This window comes from Mycteria americana, chromosome Z (assembly GCF_035582795.1).
Source record: "Mycteria americana isolate JAX WOST 10 ecotype Jacksonville Zoo and Gardens chromosome Z, USCA_MyAme_1.0, whole genome shotgun sequence".
NCBI lineage: Eukaryota > Metazoa > Chordata > Aves > Ciconiiformes > Ciconiidae > Mycteria > Mycteria americana.
Window position 1 is genome coordinate 56,580,721 of NC_134396.1, and position 20,558 is coordinate 56,601,278.

At 39.3% G+C, this 20,558-nt stretch overlaps 1 protein-coding gene across 4 annotated transcripts in view; it reads right to left on the reverse strand.

Moving 5' to 3' along the window:
• The window catches only part of EPB41L4A (erythrocyte membrane protein band 4.1 like 4A), a 136,850-nt gene that overhangs the window by 89,245 nt on the left and 27,047 nt on the right, over nucleotides 1-20,558 (reverse strand). The gene's annotated exons all lie outside the window — the stretch shown is intronic.

Genomic DNA, 20,558 nt, shown 5'->3' on the forward strand with positions numbered 1-20,558 from the left:
ATCTGTCCCAAATTTATGAATATCTTTAAAAATCCACTTAGGGGCCAACTCCTTAACAGAGAGGAAGATTCCTGGGAGCAGGGTCTCCAGTCAGTTAAACCTCTCCCCTTGTAACTACTGGCTAGAGTGCACTTAGAGGCTTTGCCACAGACAGATGTAAACTGATCTACTTGAATCTGATAAAAGATACATAGAAGAAAAACGTTAAAAAGAAATATTTAACAAAATGGTTGGCTTAAGGGAAACTACTTCAGCTCAGTGGGCTCCTTTTTGGGGGGTAGATATAAGCAACTCTATTTACTTGGTATAATAATGAAATTTGTACACGCACACACATTATAAGAAATGCTCCAAGCAGGAATCAAAGTCCAGTGAAGACAGTAAAGAGCAATTAGAGCAAGCAAATAAGTAATGGAAAGACAACTAAATTCTGGAAATGTAATTAAATACTTACTAATGCTTTAAAATTCATCTCTCATCAGCCATGAATGATATTTTGTAAAACAGCAGCAATTAGTTCTGTGTAGAGGAATTCCAGCCATATCAATTTTATTTAAAAATCTGTTCACTAATCTATCCCCTAATATTAACATTATTCAGTTCATTAATGTCTACATCTACCATATGACAGATGAGTTATGGTACCAACAATAATGCATTTCAACTTTTCACAGAAAAGAGCTCTTCTGAAGAGCTAAAAACAAATGATCATTTCCATCATTCCCATGCACTTTGAATAATTCCTACATGAAAGAAAGAAACCATTATAATAATAATGAAATTAAAACATACAGCATACAACCGCTCATTTGGAATGGTTAAGATCTTGGTTACTATTATTTTTCTACTTTTCAGAAAATACTCTTCACACATGGGTGTGTGACCTGGCGTATCTTCTTGGCAGGCAGGGGTTCTGCACATCCTGATTAGGGATGCTCCAGAAATAGACCACAAGCACCTGGCGAGGCAGAAGACAAGTACACGCGAATTTATAATGCATGCACTTCTCATGCACTCTCACGGATTTATTTTGAATAATTCCCCATGAATATGGAAGACGCATCCCTTTGGACCCACCAAAGGCTGCAAAGCTGCGAGGCAGGAGGAGGCCCTTGTCTCTCGGAAGCTGCGAGCGGCTCCACGGTGGAGCAGGGCTCCCATGGGTGCATGGTGGAAGACGAGAGCTCACGCCCCAGCCCTGGGCTGCCCGGCAGCAGGCAGCGGGCGCCCGGCAGGGTGGGGAGGGGAGTCCCAGACGCCAGCGGCTCTGCAGGGACCCCCTTTGCGGGCAGGCTGCCTGCAGAAGCGCGCTGCCCTGGGACTGGGGGGAGCAGGGGTCACGCTGCCCACCCGGGAACAGCACCTGCACGGGGAGTCCGCAGAGGCTCCTTCGCCCTAACCGCACCCTCCCGCACCGCACCACAGCCTCCCGCAGGCAAACCCCACCAGCCGTAAAAGCAGTGGGGCCCTGCAAGGCCCCAAAGGACAGTGCACAAAAAGACTCTTGCTCCAAACCCAGGGAACACGTGAAACCCTGCAAGTGTAGAGGTGGCGGGCTTTGGTCGCTTCCACAGAGCTAAGCCGAGTGCCTCCCGAGTCTCTTTATTCTGACCTGCACCACCTCCAGAGCACAGCTCTGGTTCACACGCAGCCTGAGTTGCCTTCAGAAGTGCCTCGGCAGAGTTTTCTCCTGGCAGAGAAAAGATGATGTACTTACGTTTGGCACATTCATTCCAAGTAAAGGAAGCATACCATGTTTTCTAGTAAAGTTTCTTGACATGGTTTCTCAAAACCTTTATCCATTCATTGAAGCCTTCCTTGAAACCTTTCTTATATAAATTTGTTGCAGTTTTAAAAATCTATTTTTGATGTTGCTTGTTTTGTCTCGTATTGAAATAAATCAGTTCTGCAGCATTTTCAGTTTCCATTTTGTCACCTTTTCAGTTGTTTTGCCTTATTTCTTATTTCTTTTGCTCTATTTCCTTTATTTCTTATGTTTTACTGGAGCAATATTTCTTAGGTTGGTTCTATGAATGTACATACAAAATACAAATTGCAGAATAAATACAAAGGTACAATCTTTTCATTTTAATAATCTGGTTCTTGTATGTTGGGTTCTATTCCACCTCTTTGATAGACACTGTGATTTCTGCCTATGTGCAAAAGGGAGGCACTTTAAGTACCAAAGTCTCACTTCTAACATTCCTAACTTTTGCTATGGTCATTGGTCTAAACACTTCTTTTAAATTAGGTGTTGTATGCATTTTTATGGAGCACATTAAGCGCATTATGCACGGCTGTTTTAGAGAACAAGAACTTACAATTTAAGTATGTCACTTGCTTTGATTAGCTGCTTTAAGTGCAAGACTGTCAAGGGAGAATGTCAGTAAAGAGCTAAATACTAAAAGGCTTTCAGAAAGAGAAAATGTTAAAAATTAGAGACACGTACATTCTGTCAAAGTGTTTCAGGATTTTATTACTACTTCAGCTTTTAAGCAGAGTACTACTACAGTAATATGGTTACAGTCTTGTTATAAGAAGTTGGCTCAAACTGTTAGTAGAATGGTGGGGGTTTTTTATGTTGGATTGTTTGAGGATTTTTTAGGAGCAAGAAGAATGGGAAGAAGAAAAGATCAGTATACATCTTGTTAATCCTTTATTTTGCCATTTCTTTCATTCAGAATGAATAGCTGTACTGTCAGAGCTGAGCATACCTGCAAAAGCTTGTTTGTACAGAGCACCACAAGACTCTCTGACCAAAGAGCAAACTCCCTTCTCACACTTCCTCTGCCCAAGCAAAGCCCAAACTTGGCGTCCTGCTTAGCACTTGCTCCCAGCCCTGGTGACACTGTTAACTTCTTGACAATATTTTCCTTCAATATGACCCATAAGTGTAAATGGTCTCTTGTTCTGTTTCTTAGCATACTTATTTCTGCTACTCCCTGACTTCTACCTGTGTCATCCCACATTTTTTTTGTTTTCCCTCTAGCCTCCACTTTCTTTAAGTCTTTTCAAAGCTCTGGTCATGGAGTCAGCAACATTCGGTAATTCCCAAATAAATTCTCAATTTGTTCTTTAACCTTTTTTCCACTCCCCTTGTTCAAGAGTAGGGGCTCTGGTGGTTTTAAACAGAGGTTTAAATCTGTGTCTTCAAGTCAATTCATATCTTAGAGCCCTCTACCAAGCCCAGCTGAAAAAACATTTTTGAAAAATTTCTCATATCTTCCTTCTTCAAAAGCAAAGATATTAGTATCAGACTTGGCTTTCTTTAACATTTGATTCAGTTACCTGAACTGTCTCATTATCATTCAGTCAAGAGACATTACAGGAAGCTCAAGAGAAAAAGTTACCAGAAAAACAGTGGAATCCTTCTCAGATGCAAAATTAATGGAAGAGACAAAGAGAGAATTCATTTCTTGAAAGGACAGAGAGTCCTTTTCTTTCTGGCGCTGACATGGTTGATGCAGGGAAAGAAGAGAGCGGGGAATAGAAGAAAAAAGGAGTAGCCCTCTCCATTAAACACGCCTTTCAGAGCACACATATCTTTGGCTCTTTTGCATCTTTCCCTCCACGGGATGCACACCCCAATGATGTAGAGCTGACCTTTCTGTAGAGTCAGCTCTGCCGAGGCACTTCTGAATCAGCTCAGGCTGCGTGTGAACCAGAGCTGTGCTCTGGAGGTGGTGCAGGTCAGAATAAAGAGACTCGGGAGGCACTCGGCTTAGCTCCGTGGAAGCGACCAAAGCCCGCCACCTCTACAGTTGCAGGGTTTCACGTGTTCCCTGGGTTTGGAGCAAGAGTCTTTTTGTGCACTGTCCTTTGGGGCCTTGCAGGGCCCCACTGCTTTTACGGCTGGTGGGGTTTGCCTGCGGGAGGCTGTGGTGCGGTGCGGGAGGGTGCGGTTAGGGCGAAGGAGCCTCTGCGGACTCCCCGTGCGGGTGCTGTTCCCGGGTGGGCAGCGTGACCCCTGCTCCCCCAGTCCCAGGGCAGCACGCTTCTGCAGGCAGCCTGCCCGCAAAGGGGCTCCCTGCAGAGCCGCTGGCGTCTGGGGCTCCCCCTCCCCACCCTGCCGGGCGCCCGCTGCCTGCTGCCGGGCAGCCCAGGGCTGGGGCGTGAGCCCTCGTCTTCCACCATGCACCCATGGGAGCCCTGCTCCACCGTGGAGCCGCTCGCAGCTTCCGAGAGACAAGGGCCTCCTCCTGCCTCGCAGCTTTGCAGCCTTTGGTGGGTCCAAAGGGATGCGTCTTCCATATTCATGGGGAATTATTCAAAATAAATCTGTGAGAGTGCATGAGAAGTGCATGCATTTTAAATTTGCATGTACTTGTCTTCTGCCTCGCCAGGTGCTTGTGGTCTATTTCTGGAGCATCCCTAATCAGGATGTGCAGAACCCCTGCCTGCCAAGAAAACATCATGGTATTTTCATTTGCTGCTCTCGTACAGGCTAGTCAAGCTATTTATTTCCACCTGATAATTGCAGACTGGGTATTTTGGTATTGAATTGAATGGAGTCTACACTGCAACCAATCAATAACAATTTTTTAATATATAAACTTGTAGTTCATATATAAGAGTGCTTATTTTCAGTTTAAGATTCACCTGTGTTTGAACATATTTTCATTGAAACACATATTGTTCTTTTGCAGTCTATGTAATGATGATTTGCCACATCCCCAAAAAGCTTTTCCAAAATGTTACATCATTTTAATTATTTTAAAGTTTTATTTCCAGTTTGATGGAAACTTCTCATTTTGATTGACACTAGAAAATGACTTAGTCCTGCAATGTTGACAGAAGGCAAAAGGATACAGTTGTTATCCAAAAAACTGTACCTACTTTTTCTCTACAGCTTTGATAACTCGATTGCTACAGTGCTTCCCATAAAATTGATTTGATTCTACTGGAAACATAATTCTCATTAAAATTTCTCATAATAGCCATCTGGAATTTTGTTTGAAAAAATTAAAGATGGACATTTTCAAAAATGCCTTTTTTTTTTTTTTTTTAATAGACAGTCCTCATGAGAGTAATGGAAGATACCCTGCAGATATTTTTGTTCTAAAAGTAGTTTTCTAGATATGCTCATTAGCAATCCCCACACAAAAAAAACAGTCAACATGTTTGCACCAGGACAGGAATAAGTTATCCATTAGCTGGCTGTAATGGCTGCTAATGGGGAACTCTATACACCTGCATTCTCTCCTGCCCCTGCTAGAGTTTCTGGCTGTCCTGAAGAGCTGCTATCCAGTGCCGCACACTGCACCGGGTCATATTACCATTTTACTGGTACTCGGCTGCATTCAACTTTAACAACCTTGACTGAAAAAAACAAAAAAGCCCCTGCATGGTAAAGCAAGGACTCTAACAGACCCGGGCAACAGAGGGGGATGACAAGGACGTATCCGTCACAGCTCCTAGCTGCTCTTCACCCTCTGACTAGTGCTGCCTGCCCCCTCACCCCCACGCTCACAGCAAGGGTGCCTCATTCAGCTGTCAATCAACTCCCGAATCATTCAGCTGTCAATCAACTCCTGAATCACTGCAGATTTCAGCCCTGCATATTCAGATAAAACAGAATCTGAGCCAGGTTTTTTTTGAAGAATAACCCTGCACATAAAAAAAACCACACAAGGCAAGTGTTAGGTTCAAATAACGACACACGACATAAAAATCTAAAGCATTAAAGCAAACTGCTAATTCAGCCTCTTGCATGTATGTACTGTGTCAGTGTTACCATCGGTTGTCCACCCCATCCCCCCAGCTCACACAGGACTATCGTCCTTGGCATCATTCCTCATCCCTGGCTGCCAGTCCTCAACTCCTTAATTAGATCCACCTACCATGTCATGGTTTTTTTTTCCTGTTTTCCCTAACCACTTCCCAGTTCCTTGTCCTTTCCTACCACATGTCTCTTTCCAGACAGCACCCTCCATGCTCATACTCCCTTGTCACATACATTGCCACTTCCCTCAGCCTGTCATCCCCACTGGTTCCCACATAGTCCTCGAAGTCCCTGTGCACTGAATCACAGGCCCTTCCTCCCTCCTCTTCTTTGACCCTTCTCCTGTCTACTTCTTCACTCCCTCCCACCAGTCTGGCTCTTCTACCCACATGAATCAAGCCAGGAAATTTCTCCATGGTGTTGTATTGTGGGACAGGTAACGCAGAAATGCATCTGACAGCTCCAGATTGCAAGAAAATTGTTTTCAGCTCTGGTGCCCAAACTCAAGCACCAGAAACACCAGTTACACAGATGATGCGGTGGCTACTGGGACCTGATAGGGATGGTAAGAGATAGCATCCTTACAGAATTTAACTGATAAAGTTTGAGGAAATCTCTCCTGAGAGAGATATTTCAGCATCACAAATGGGCTTATTGTGGGCATATCTTTAAAAGAAAGAGAACAACACATCTCTGGTGTGGTGACCATACTGATAGCAATTATCAAGCCTTTGCTTCAAGAGTTTCTCAGACAAAAGTTGTCTGGGTTTCTTTCTCTTTGGCAGCCAATTTTTTTCCTTGCTTCACTCTTGGAAATAACTAAACTGTTTTGAACAAAACTGTGAAATAACATAACTCATCACAGAGTTCAAAACTTGATGACTGACAAACTTACAAACCTACGAACCTACAAACAGATCAAGCAATTTCAGTAGTAGTAACAACCCTCTCCCTAGCATCTTTCATTCAGGAAGATCCCACAAGCTTTTCAAACGGAATTTATAGCCATTTCCTCAGAGATTTTATTAAAAAGTCAGTACTATTCTGAACTAGTTCTTGGGCATGGAGCTGTAGTGATAACCCAGCTTTCTTCCTCTGAAAATGTAATGCACAAAATATTTTGGGTTTTAAGGGAAACCGTGGTATATTTTAGCCAGTTCTTTTTTTCCCTGTGACCTCCATTCCTTTCCTCTTTTAGTAATTAAACCTTTCAAGTGGTAACTTGATGTGATTCAGACAAGGACACTGCTTTCTCACTGCTTATCTTCATTTGTTCCCTAAAATGGTTAGTGTATTTTGAAGTGCCTTTATATGCTATGAGAAAAGTGCGTATACATAAGAACAGAATTTTGCATGTTCACATACAGAGAACGGTAGGTCACTGTTCAACCAGTTAACATTCAGTAGCTGCTTGACCATCAATACTAAACCTGTGTTGAAAGTTTATAGCATATAACATTATAGACAGCCTTCTCAAAAATCTTTTTATTGACCTATAAAAATTTCAGATATACCATGGTTTTGATTATGCATAGAAAATAAGATTTCATATGCACTGTATATCTTTAAAGATCATCCAGAATGATTTTTCTAAAACTGTATGTACAACCTGTCATGATTAACTTGTAAACTCATCATTAAAAATAAAATTACCACGATCTCTTTATTTTTAATAAATGTTTAACATACCAAGTTTGTTGAGGAATGGTGTTTTTAACGTGAGGACACAAACTCAAGAACTGCTATACCTTGGCTTTGAAATCTATTCCTACAGAAGGCTTTTGTTCTTTGATACGGAACCTACAAGAAACTGAACACCTTATACATGGTATAATACCATATGTATTTTTAATGTATACATATATATATATATATGAGATATATATTGCTATATATGGTGGCTGCCTACCTGTGCTAACAAAAATACTCCACATACTGAAGACACAAAAATAAAACAAAAACCTTACTTAATCAGGACTTCTGTAATACATCTCCAGGAAGGACAATATAAAGAGATTATATACATGTGCAATATTGGATTAATTTCCTCACTCCCAGCTAACAGGCAGATTAGTGATAAGCATAGCATAAAGATCTATACACAAATATGGTGCACAGAATTTTGCAGAACTAGACCCTTTTTTCTCTACATTTACTACAAAACCAATGAATACGTCTGTTCATTAACAAAAGTGTTCACGGAGATGTGAGCAGTTAACCCCTCAATGCTCAATAGTCTAAATATTGTGACTGTAATGAAAAATGCATCCTTGCAGCATCTTCAGTATCAGACTCAAGAGGTTAATTTAAAAAGTGCCTCAGGCATGCTATCCTTTGGTAATGGGGATGGTTATCTGCTGTACTCCGTAACTCTCCTCACACATCTCATGCAAGTAGGAAAACAGTTTTTGAAACAGCCTTCTGAATACAGACGTGAAATCACAAACATATTTCACATCAGAAAAAAATGTCGATTCATATCAGAAGACAAAAAAAGTCTGTTTAGAATCCACTGGTGATGTGAAAATAACTCATTCAGCTTTTTCACTCAGAGGGAATTTTGATAGTTAGAGTGAAAACCTGATCCTGTTTAAATCAATATGAATTTTATTACTGACCTCTGAGGCAGAGGATCTTAGATTAACGTTAGAAATAAGATTTCAAGCCTTCAGCCTAAACTCTGCATAAAGCCAACAATTGCTCACAGTGGGGTTACTGGAGTCATGAGCTTCATCACCTTTGTTTGGATCCAAGCAGTAAACAGCTCCCAGCTCCCTCCCAATACTCTAACAGAGTAAAAACTGACTATTGTAATCGAAGCAAAATAAACTATGAAACTATGACGGTAAAAACCTTTCTGTTTAAATCACAAGCTTGCAGGGAAGCCAACTGCTGTATTGTCAGGCGTCTCCATTAGAGTATCTCCAGTTCTGTTGCAGTTGTACCCTACCACAGAGCACTAGATAAACCTCAAATGATCATGCTTTAAAGTGAATTAATTTAAAGCACTGGATAAGCCCAGTGCACTTCTTTCACTGCAGGCAAATCATAACATGTTCTGCAGACTAGACCGTTAAATTTCAAATAGAAAATCACTGCTTTCATTTTCAGTTTGCTTGAAATGTACTTGGTTGTATCTATTTTTTTGAAGCCAAAAGGATTCGTCTCTGATCTGTGTTGAATAAAAGGCTTTTGGCAGCGTTACTTTTGTTTACATTAAATATAGCCTACTGTGTGATTTGGACATGATCCTATTCACACTGAAATCCAAAGGCAAAAAACCCTTTTGTTTGAAGACAGGAGGCTCACATCCTTCAGTTTTGATCTGATTGGTTGAGGATAAAATAGTATGGTTTACTTAGAGTAAAACTAGCAGCATATTCAGCAGGACTGAATAAAATAATAGCCCCTAGGTTCCCCCTTGCATTTTAGTTAAGAGGCACCATTTCTGTAAGTTTTTAAGGCATGCCACTTCATGTGGACCTCAACCATGCCTATACTCCTGACTTTGGTAAGGGACTAGTAAATAAGATATGCCCAGGTAGTGCTTCTTGAAGTCCAACCACAAAGCACAAAGTGCTTCTTGAAGTGCAAATCACTCTTCACAAAGTCCATGACACTCATATTCCAGAGTGAAATATTACTAAGCACCCTTCCTTGTAAAATAAAGATTTTTAATTTTTGCATAAGTTTTTTCCTGGTGATACAAACTCTTACTCACAAAACTTCTCTGCTGACAATAACCACATCAGGACTGCCACATGAGACAACACCTAAAATCAGAACTTCAGAATATATATGTACCTCAATGTACACAGTTACAATGTATACTTAAAATTATTTTTAAATAACTGTATTTGTTTAAAAGTTGAGGAGGCTGTTTTATTAAAGCAGCCCTCAAAATACTGATGCTTTCCAGCCAGGGTGAGATCTGAAACTTAATCCCATGTAGCTAACAAAAGGAAGACAGTAGCTAATAAAGGGAAGAAGATAGTAAGACTGCAAGCAGACTGTCTTCCCACTGAAAGGTACAGTTCTACATGAGTTAAAACCTCCCGAGTAGGTTTCAGAATATTATTCCACCATAAAAGTCTAAAGCAAACATTTTATTTCCTAACAAGTGTTAGCCCAGTATCCACCTACACCACAGTAAAGATTCATCCCAGCACTATTTCTCACAGGCTCTGCTGCCAAGCCACCATGATGCACCACAATGCCTCAGCCACAAAGAAGGACCAAGGCACTCATTTATCTGCACTGTAAACTCTGTCTTACCATTTTGTGCAACACAAATACCCACAAAACAAATGTCCTCAAGGACAGTCTCACTCAACTCGCCAGTTGCAACAAATCTAGCTGCTGCTCACTCAGATGCCGAAGGTGCCACACATCCCCTTCCCTGTCCCTGTGCTAAAGAGATGATGGACGCCAGCCTACACAGCTGCTCCTACTCTACAGAGCTGCTCTTGGGACCATAACTCAATTTTCACTGAAAATAAACCAGGCTATCACAGACCTCTCAGTTAAACTGTACAAATATCACAGATTTTGACTTACCATAGCCTGCTGATGTCTCTGTCAGAAACCTGCTGGGAATTTTAGGCTATGGGTATCTAGTCAGTACTAAAATGAACAAGTTCCCCAAACCGTACAAGTTATGTTGGGGTAGTGATTAGTTATCCCAGCCACAGCACAGGCCTCCAAGGCACTTGGTATATCCAGTTATGCAAAACGCATGAGATTTTAACAGAAAGCTGGCCAACTCCTAGATGTAGCTATGCTGTTGAAAAAATAAGACTTACATCTCGCTTAGGCCTGGGGAATACAGCACTATGCCAGTGATGTACATGTCATTCATCCAGTTATTAAGGAGTAGTTCATTACCTAATGTTCGTAGGTAATTCTTTGACACTTCTAAGGCCAAGCTTGGACCTGCTGCCATGCAACACCCCACAAAAGGCAGTGATTGCTCTCTGTCATGGGTAAGTGGACAGCACTATCGCAGTATCTTCCCCGTATTCTAATCTAAATTTCAAAAAAACCTCATTGATAGAAGGATGATCAAAGATCATCCAGGTTAACTAACAAAATATGGAAAATACACAAGCTGGACACTGAAGGTTTGCCTTGTCCTAGGCACACTCAGACGTTCTCCCAGAATTAAGTTCTCACTTTTTTACATTCAAACTGTTCACATCTATGCACTTTGGAGTTGTCTGAAGGCTTTTATAAACTCAGCTGTTACCTTGGCTGTCACTCCCTGCCATGAGAGCAAAAACTTCTCTTGGGAACACTGTGAAGAAAGGCAGCACTGACGCTATGCTTTGAAGACATTATCAAAGCCTGAAATAAGCTGCTGACATTTCCTCAAGAAAGGGAATGATGGATTTGGGGATGTCACATTTTGGTACAGAAGCAGCACAGTATGATAATCAAGTGCAGACAATGGAAAGCAAGTGAAGTAAGAGGAAGCATCACCTCCACTTGCACAGCTGCATTGAGAATGGTCCATCCAGGCTGCTGTACTCAAAAACCAAGATACACGTGTTGCTCAACTCAGAGGTGCTGGTTTTGACAAGTTCACATTTTTGAAGCAGAAATAACATTTAACTCTACTGTCCTGCTAAACGAAGGGAACTCATCTGTTGTCCTGTTCAGAGCTGCAATAACCCAAACAACACTAGAGCTTTCAGCTTAGATAGGGCGACAATTATCACTTAGGCTAAATTATTTGATTAACACTGTTTGGAGTTGAGAGGGGCCGTTTCTCATCACTATATACCCGAGGTAATGCTCTAACATATGCCCTCTATATCACTCTGCTTTAGTCTGTCATTACAGGATTAAATCTTGGTTTAAAAAAAACCCAAGAACAAAAATATTGCATGTTCTTACTGAAACTAAAGTACACCTAACACTAAAGGTAAGAAGGCAAAAGTATGTTAAATATTCAAAGACTGAGATGTTTGCATATTTGTATTGACTTCCTTTTGTCCACATGTATTTTTAGTATAATTATTAAAGCTCCTCCTGATCTGATAGGAAAGCTTTCTCTGGACTTCTTCCCTCAGTACCTCAGTAAGAATCAATTTTTTTCCATTTTTCACCTCCACATTTACAAGCGTGATCATTCATTCTTTCTGTAACAAGAAACAAAATGCTACTCACCAAAATGCTTATTTGTGTATTCATTGGCCCCTTCTTATTTTTTGACATAAATCCACTTAAGTCAATAGAGCTGAGCTATGTCAGAGGAGAATTCAGCCTTTTCTTCCTAGACATAATATCATCACACAATACCAAGATCCAAGTAGCTAAAATAGATTAATTACCCAAATTATACTAAGGAAGTCTACCCTTCAAATATACACCAGTGAACCTTATATTCATTATGCAACTGCTTCTTTCAGGTTAGAAGCAAAAAAAAAAAAAAAAAAAAACCAAAACAACACTCCTGGTCATGAAACCCAATTTCACATTCATTCCTTAAGGATCATAAATGCATTGTCACAAATTAACTGAACAACAGCAAAAGAAAAATCCCCATCTGTTTAATTTTATGAGTGCTACAATTCCTTAAAGAGTCAAGACTTTCCAGTGTCTTCAGCTGATACAGATTAGAATAGCTTCAGTTAGGTCCACACCACCTGAAAACACCCAATGTTCAAACAACTGTTACAAAGCTGTTGGCTGTACTGTTCCAAGTGACAAATCCAAATGAAATGTTTGAATAGTTTAAATGCACAGCTGTTGAAAAGTCAAAAACACTGTTGGTATACCAAACAGCAGAATATTGTAAGCCTTACTGTGTTCTTCTATACAACGTTTGCTCTCAGATCTGTCATGAAGGAGAAAAGGTATACAACTCCACTGTCAAAAGCAAGTGGTGTAACTAGGCTTCAGAATATTTCACTGTTTGGCAAGCCAACTGGTGACATAGCCGTTTTGACAGCAGACACTCAATTCATTGTGTCCTAATGCTGCATTCACTGCACAAACAAGATACTACTCAAAAAAACTGTATTTCACAGAAGCATTTAAACAAATAACATTTACCAAACTAAGCACTAATTTAAGACCTAATGAACTTAGACTGGGAAGTCTAAGATTTCTGTTTTATGGAAAAGGCTATTTTGCTGTCAAATTCTTCCGGTAATTTACTTGAGAAACAGATGCCTCATTAAAAATAACAAGCAGAGTAGATTGCCACTAGAAGTATGAAGAGGACCAATATTTCCCTCCAAGTCATTTTACAGATATTATAATGCCTATTTCTGCCTGATTTCATAAGCCTAACCTGAAATAGCTAAGATTCGTTGCAGTCAATCTGGCATATTCACACCTCTACCATTCTGGGAGAGTTCTAGGCTCATTAGGATCAGAAGTTACATATCAAAAGTCTTGATAATTTATTATTATCATAATTGAGACAGAGATAAAAAATTGCTTTTTTGCATATTACATATGGGCAGGCATGAGAAAATTCGTGTCTATTCCTCACACTGTACTGGCTGCCTGAGTTACATCACATCGATTAAGCCTCCTCTTCTGTAAAAATGGGTTGTGAGACTGGCCTCTCTACCATACAAAACTTAGAATAACTTTGAAGAAAACAATTATTAAAGCCACACAGGTAAACAGGATGCAACAAGACACATTGTCGCTGGTTGTAGGCTGTTCCGATATACTAAGGAACCACCCTTCATTGCTGAGAAGGATTTTCAAGAAAAGAAAACACAGTATGTCTCACCAGTCTGAGCTTCAGTAAAATATCTGGTTTGGTATCACATGAGACACTATTAATTAAATCAGATAAAGTATAGTTTGGTAGAGGAACTGTAAAACAGACAGGCTGGCTAAAGAAAAATGACAGCAGATTTTTCATTTTTTAAGGGAACATTACCAAAACCAGTTCCTCTAAGGCTGAAGTTGGAACATACACCACTTAGCATTTTTTGCATTTCTGTGGTTAATACAAATGCCAGTCTAAAATTAAGAAGTACAAAAGAAGAGGATAGACACACTTTACAGAAAGAAAACTACCTGGAGGACAGGATCAATAGAAATGAGATGAAATTCAACCAGGCAAAATTGCAAGGATATGCTCTTACAGATCAAAACCGTACATTTCTGTTACAGCTGGAACATCACCAAGCAGAAATAAATGGGGTACAGAGGGCAAAGGTGTATTAATCAAACATAGCACCACTAGTACTTGTCATGAACATCCCAACTTAGTGGTTTACATGATAGTCTGATGCAGCTTCAGCAAAGGTGCAGTTCACCACCTTTTTGATATTCACCACCTATTTGATATACTCTGAAGGGCAGAGTGCTGTAAGTGTCCTGGTACCCCAGCCACACAAATTATCACACCAATGGGAACCCAGCATGTCTTCTGAGTTTTCCACTCAACTTGAAGTTTCTTTTATACTACACTAGTGTTAATGTAGAAGCAAGGAATGTTTGTAGTCTTATAGTCATAATTTAAATGAAGAACCCTGGTAGGTTAGAGACAAAAGGAAATGACAGTAAGTTCACCTAAGTCCTGTACAAAGATAAACTGGGATGAAGTTCTGCAGAGGGCGACAAAAGTGGCTAGGGGGCTGCAACATGTGAACATACAACAAGTGTCTAGGAGAACTTGTTTGTCTACATTGCAGAGAAGTCAAGGGAGGATGTAGTTGCAGCAAGAAATGACAGAGACAGACTCTCGAAGATGCACAGTAAGAAGAGGAAATGATCACAAGATGCAGTACAGGAAATTCCTTCCTGGAGAGTGAGTAAGTGCAGGAACAGGTTATCCATAGGTTATGGAGCCTCTGCCATTAGAGATAGTCAAAGCTCATCTGGGAAAGGTCCTGAGCAATCTGCTCTAACTTGGAAGGCAGCTAAACTACATGACCTCCAGAGGTTCTTTCCAACTTGAGTGATTCTATCACATAACTTAACAGCCATACGTTACACAGTCTACAGAAGAGAGTAATGCTGCATTACTTCACTTGCATTTGGCTGAAATCAGACTTGAGCATGAATTCATGGAAATAGTAGTTTGGAGTAAGGATGCCCCTATCCCTGGCTTTAAGATATGTTGTAAGAAATCTCTTCCTCATACAGAAAATATTAAAAGAAATGTATATAACTGATGTCACTGTAAACACTGGGAAAAAAAACATTGGAAAGTGGTCTGCAAAACTCCCTATTCCTGACAGAGCCTCTATAGACATGTAGTCAACAGGCATCATCAGTACTTTTTTATTGAAAGGTTTAAAAACAGTACACTTACTGTTCCAAAACAATAAAATATTGTTTAGCCAAATACTATTCACTTTAACTTTGAAAACATATTTTGAAGGTATAATACACAAACTGAAAAATATTTTTATTAAAGTGTGATAGCATATGATTAATTCACAGTGCACACACTTATAAAGACTACCCCCTCAAAAACATTATATGTTCATTTTTATATTGCTTATGTTTATATAAAAGGAAAGCAGGAGTTCCAAAAAGTTATCCAAAGCTCTTAGATATTAACTACAACTCTTAATTACAGTGAAATATTCTAGTGTTAACCAGTGAGTCTGTTTAACTTTAAAAGCAAACACACCAAAAGATAGGTTATACATAAAGCCAGTCATACCATTAATCTGTTTACCTTTAGCACAATTTCCAGAAATGTTACCTCTGAGCAGTTTCTAAAGAGAATAGTTAGAAAACTCTAGGCCAGCAATACTTGTCATGAGTTCCTTTAAATAATTATTAACAGAAGTCTCTTAGTTCAAGCAGCCTACTTCCAATAAATTACCGTGCTGCTAACAGGTCCACTTTGAAACAATGGCACGAGCATCTCAGTGACCCACATAGAAGCCATTTCAAGCACAGTATGATCTGATAGCTTAGCATTAATTATAACATAGATGACTGACTTTGCAATTCTTACATTTACTTTTGTCTTTCATGTTTTCATTCAACCAATTTTGCTATACATACTACTATGAACTATTAATGTTGAAAAGAGAAAACTGTCTGGACAGCTTAAACAGCGCTAGCTATAATCACCTCTATTGTAACAGAACAATGCTTTGACTTTCCTCTGGGAGAGGCAATGCAACACTGAATTTGCTTACACTTACTAACTCGATGAGGAAAGCAAACCAGTCCCAACAGAAACTGTTAATCAATCTTTCACTCTTCAGCAATTAACTGCTCATGAACTGGCAAAAATTTAAAAAGAGCCGTGACATTATATACAGCAGATATGTCAGAACTTAGCACTGAACTGTAGCTGTTTATGGTGTAATTTCTGCCATCTATGTCACAGAGCCAAATTTGCTGTTTTGGAAACATTCTGTTGAGAAAGAAAAATATCTCTCTCACATGTAACTTTTGTTAAAAGACATAGACAGTTTTCTTACTGTAGCTTTATAGCTCAAGGATTTCACAGCCAAATCTGTGGATACATCAGTTTTTCTTAAAGCTAAGATTGTTCTTATGAGGGATGCCTCATTTATATATGGAAACAAGAAAGACAGTATCTGAAAAATACTAAGTTGAATACCAAATCCCAGGTATCTTCACCTAAATTTTTTCTTTTCCTTTTCTTCCTAAGGGAGATACAAGTGCTACGAGCCTGCAAAACTCAGGCAAACCTTATAGCATCCTCGCACTTCAGAAGTCATCTCCAACACAACACTTGCAAGTAATTTAATAATTTTTAAATTTTTTAAGCCCAAATTTGTTAAAAGCTGATTGTTCTAAAGGCAGGACATGTTTCTTAATTGTAACAAGCAAGGTAATTTTAAAGTCCTGGCTCAGCTAATAATGTGCTAGGTACCATCACAACTGTGTAAGTTTAATATTTAAAAGGAAAGTTTCTTTCAAGCCGGTGTACTCCTTAAAACTTTATACTTACATGCCTTTCAGGGAACATTTCTTCATTTGCTATTTCATTTGCTACTTCATTTGCTATTTTATACAGAAAAATGTAAAAAAGCATTCCAAGCTTATGTAATTTAATGACCCAAAACATCAAGCTAATCTCCTAGGGTGAAATACTATTTCATAATCTCTTTCATAACCTCTGCTATATAGGCAGCTAGCTAACTGATGCCTTCATCAGGTTACACCTGTACACTGGTTTAAATAGGTGCAATCAATTAGCATGTAAGACATTTATGTTAATAATGCACAAGAAAAGATATTTATCTTACTGGTCCTTCGTTTTCTTATCTTTATAAAGCTGTTAGAAGGAAAATAAATTAAGTCAAAATTTCAGCCCAAATCTGTGGTACTGCAGCCCCAGGCACTGTTTTGGAAAGGAATATTGAGATAATTAGACCCCACACAAATATGCCAGCAAATCTTGATTTAAAGCTGTTGCATTAGGCGTTGGTCCAATTCCTCTATAAAACAGGAGAACTGAATCAGGTCTCAATCCACAAATTATGCTGTGGATGAGAAGGTCATCTGTTAGTTGAAATCACACCATTTTCCAAGGGCATGTTCCACAAAAGGAACACATTTTAAACATGAGAACTTATTTCCAAATGTTCCTAATGACCCAGTTTAAGAATACAGAAAACTGGCATTAACAAGGACTATTAACACTGTTGGCTCATTCATCCGTATGATAACACACTTAACTATTCAGATGCTATTGTCTCGTGCAGACCTCCCAAATTCTTTGAAATCCAGCCCACAAGGTCTACGAGAGACACATCTCAGTGGCATCTCAGGATGCACAAGTCCTCCATGTCCTCCATCCAGATCATATGATAGCAGCAGGCCACAGGGCTACCTTGAGGCTAAGGAATATGCAGCAACCCTGTTGCAAGCTTGAGAAGGCTGTGGCCAGGCCCAGTGCCGGCCAGTTGCCTCTCGCATGGGAAGTTGTAGAGCTGTTAACGTGTGGGATGCCAGCAACCCAGCAGAGGGGTTTGTTACAAGCAGTTCTCACGATTAGCATGTGAAATCTGGCAAGTTTGACTTCAGCCAGTGCTTGCATCATCCATCCAGAGGACAGGTAAATCAATCCTAGGCCACTTTATCTGTTTGAAATAAAAAGACACAACAGGAAGTTCCAGGACCCAGTTATCATGTATTTCAGTTAGAAACTTGCAGCTTCTTTGAGAAAAAGATAAACATTACATAAATTCCAGTCCAGTTTCATTCCTAATTTGCTGGCCTTTAACCAGAACAACAATACTTTAAACAGAAAAAAAATCTTGACTGTGTATGAAACCAAAGCCACAATACTAGGTCTCATTCTGCTAACTCAGTCTCTAGGAGTGCATTTGAAAATACTGTCTCCACTCTGAGATATGATATACATGGTATTAGTTAAAGAAGAGACAAAAAGAAAACATATTGCTCTGTGGAGCATGAAACAAGTGAGTTTCACAACATGTATCACAAACCTCGTGGAAAGACCTGGAGATGTCTTCATGCCTGCTACTGTCTATCCATACAGTAATAATAAAAGTAGTCTTTTTCACTATAAACTATTAGTAACACCTTGGTAGCAGAACAGATCTCAACATATGCACTTTACTTTTAAGCCCACTGAAAAATTTGATTATACTAGGAAAAAGCTTCAGCAGAAAACAATAGAGGGTACACAGCTGAATGGGTGACTTCTGTGTTCCCACAACTACTATGACACTAAATAACTGGAAAAAACCCCATATGCTTCTATGGACAGACTAATGAAGCAGACAGAGGACATGCTCTTTACAGCCCACCATGATACATCTGTGCCTGTTAATTTACATACAATAAATAGTTGTCTCACTATAACAGTTATAGTGAAAAAGTAAGCCTTATGTGAGGCACGGAATTGGAGAAGAAGAAAGCAAAAACTCAATAAGCAAGTCCCCCTTAGTAGAGCAGATATGTCAATGTTCAAGATGTTAGCAGATAAATGCAAACACACCTTACAAGGTACTGAATTTTCTTCATACATTAATTCACCACCCTCTGCTCTTCAGAGCTTTAAAACTTTTATGTTGGTCACATTCTAAAATAAATTATCAGTAACTCATTATCAACATTAATTTCTCATATGCTGTTCCAAAATCCACTGTCGGAAGCTTGCAGTAAGAAACAATTACAAAGATCTTCCATGAATAATAAATGTTGGCATTTTTCCTCCTTTCTTCAATTTTTTTTTTTATTTTCATTAAGGGAAGAACAGTATTATAATGCACCAATACTAAAATACATAAAAGAGTGGTTATTTTACACCAAGTCATAATGCCATACAAAATATATAATTTGCCATACAAAACATATAATGCCATACAAAACCCTAAAACATTAAATTATCAGAAGTGTCAAAAAGCTATTCCTTCTGCAGCTAGACTAAGGTGATTTGTATTTGAAAATGCATTAAAAGCAACAAAATAAAATTAAAGATTATTAAAACAAGCATAAATAGCTCTTATAATTAGCTCATTTTTAAAAGACAGCAAAGTATTTTTGAACTACATACAGTGGTAGAATAAAACAAAATGCATCAACTCAATGCTACAACTGGGGAGGGAAAGCAGTCATCCACCATGACTATTGCCAAGCACGTGTATGACTTCATTTTTTTTTATATTTCCATTTATCTAATACTGTTATCATGAATATGAGCAGCATTATCATAACCCTTTAAAATAATGTATCACTGTTTTAATTCAAGGAAGCAAGACTGCTAAATTTTTTTGTCAAAAATCTTTATTGTTATGGTGGGTTGACTTGGCTGGCTGTCAGATGCCCACCCAGCTGCTCTCACTCCCCCTCCTCAACTGGACAGAGGCAGATAATAAGATTAAAAGCTCATGGGTCAAGCTAAGGACAGAGAGATCGCTCATCTGTTACTGTCATGGGCAAAACAGACTTGACTTGGGGAATAGTGATTTAATTTATTGCCAATTAAAAATAAGAGTAGGATGGTGAGAAACAAAGACAAAACTTAAAACACCTTCCCCCTCTTCTTCCCAGGCTCAACTTCACTTCATTCCTGACTCCTCTACCACCTCCCCTCCCCCAGCAGTGCAGAGGGATGGGCAATAGGAGTTGTGATCCGTCCATCACAGCTCCTCTCTGCTGCTCTTTCCTTTCCACTTGTCCCCTCCTCCCCTCACAGCGGCCACCCCTGCAGACCCCTGCCACAAAAACGTTGCCATGTAAACCCAATACAATTGTGTAAAATAGATAACAGAATAAGCCTTGGGGAGTCTGAGGATATGGTTCAATAATGATGTGATTCTGGAGGATGCGAGAGGGAAAGGCTTTGTTTAGGGGTTTCATAACATTTCAGCTCTAGCACCAGAAATTTCATATGTAACATTTCCTTCCCCAACATAATTAACAACAGTCAGGGGAAAAAAATAAAAATCAGCAATTTCCTTTGTATAAAATAAATGGGCACTATGACAGTGATCTGTTTTTCCCACACTCGCGCACAAAATTAGGAGCCTATTATAACCACAACACTGTACTGGAGAGGTCTAGCAGTTACAAGGAGTATATCTACACTAGCCAATGTTAAGAAGTAACACTATAAAAAAAATACTAGTAATTAAAATAAATAAAAACGGCACAAATTATAAATCCCAAAATATAGTTTTTAGTACAGAACTGTTTTCCAGTTTCAAGCAGGGTTTTGCAACAGTTTATCTACAACCTGTAAGATAATATAAAACCACCCTAGTAAAATTTGTAGACATCCCAAAAACTACTAAAGTTACAAATAATGAGGCAAGCCAGTTATTTGGGAAAATAACCTGAGTCACTTGGTAAGACAGGCTCTTCTGAACATGCTTTCTAACAACTGCAAAGGGCAAAA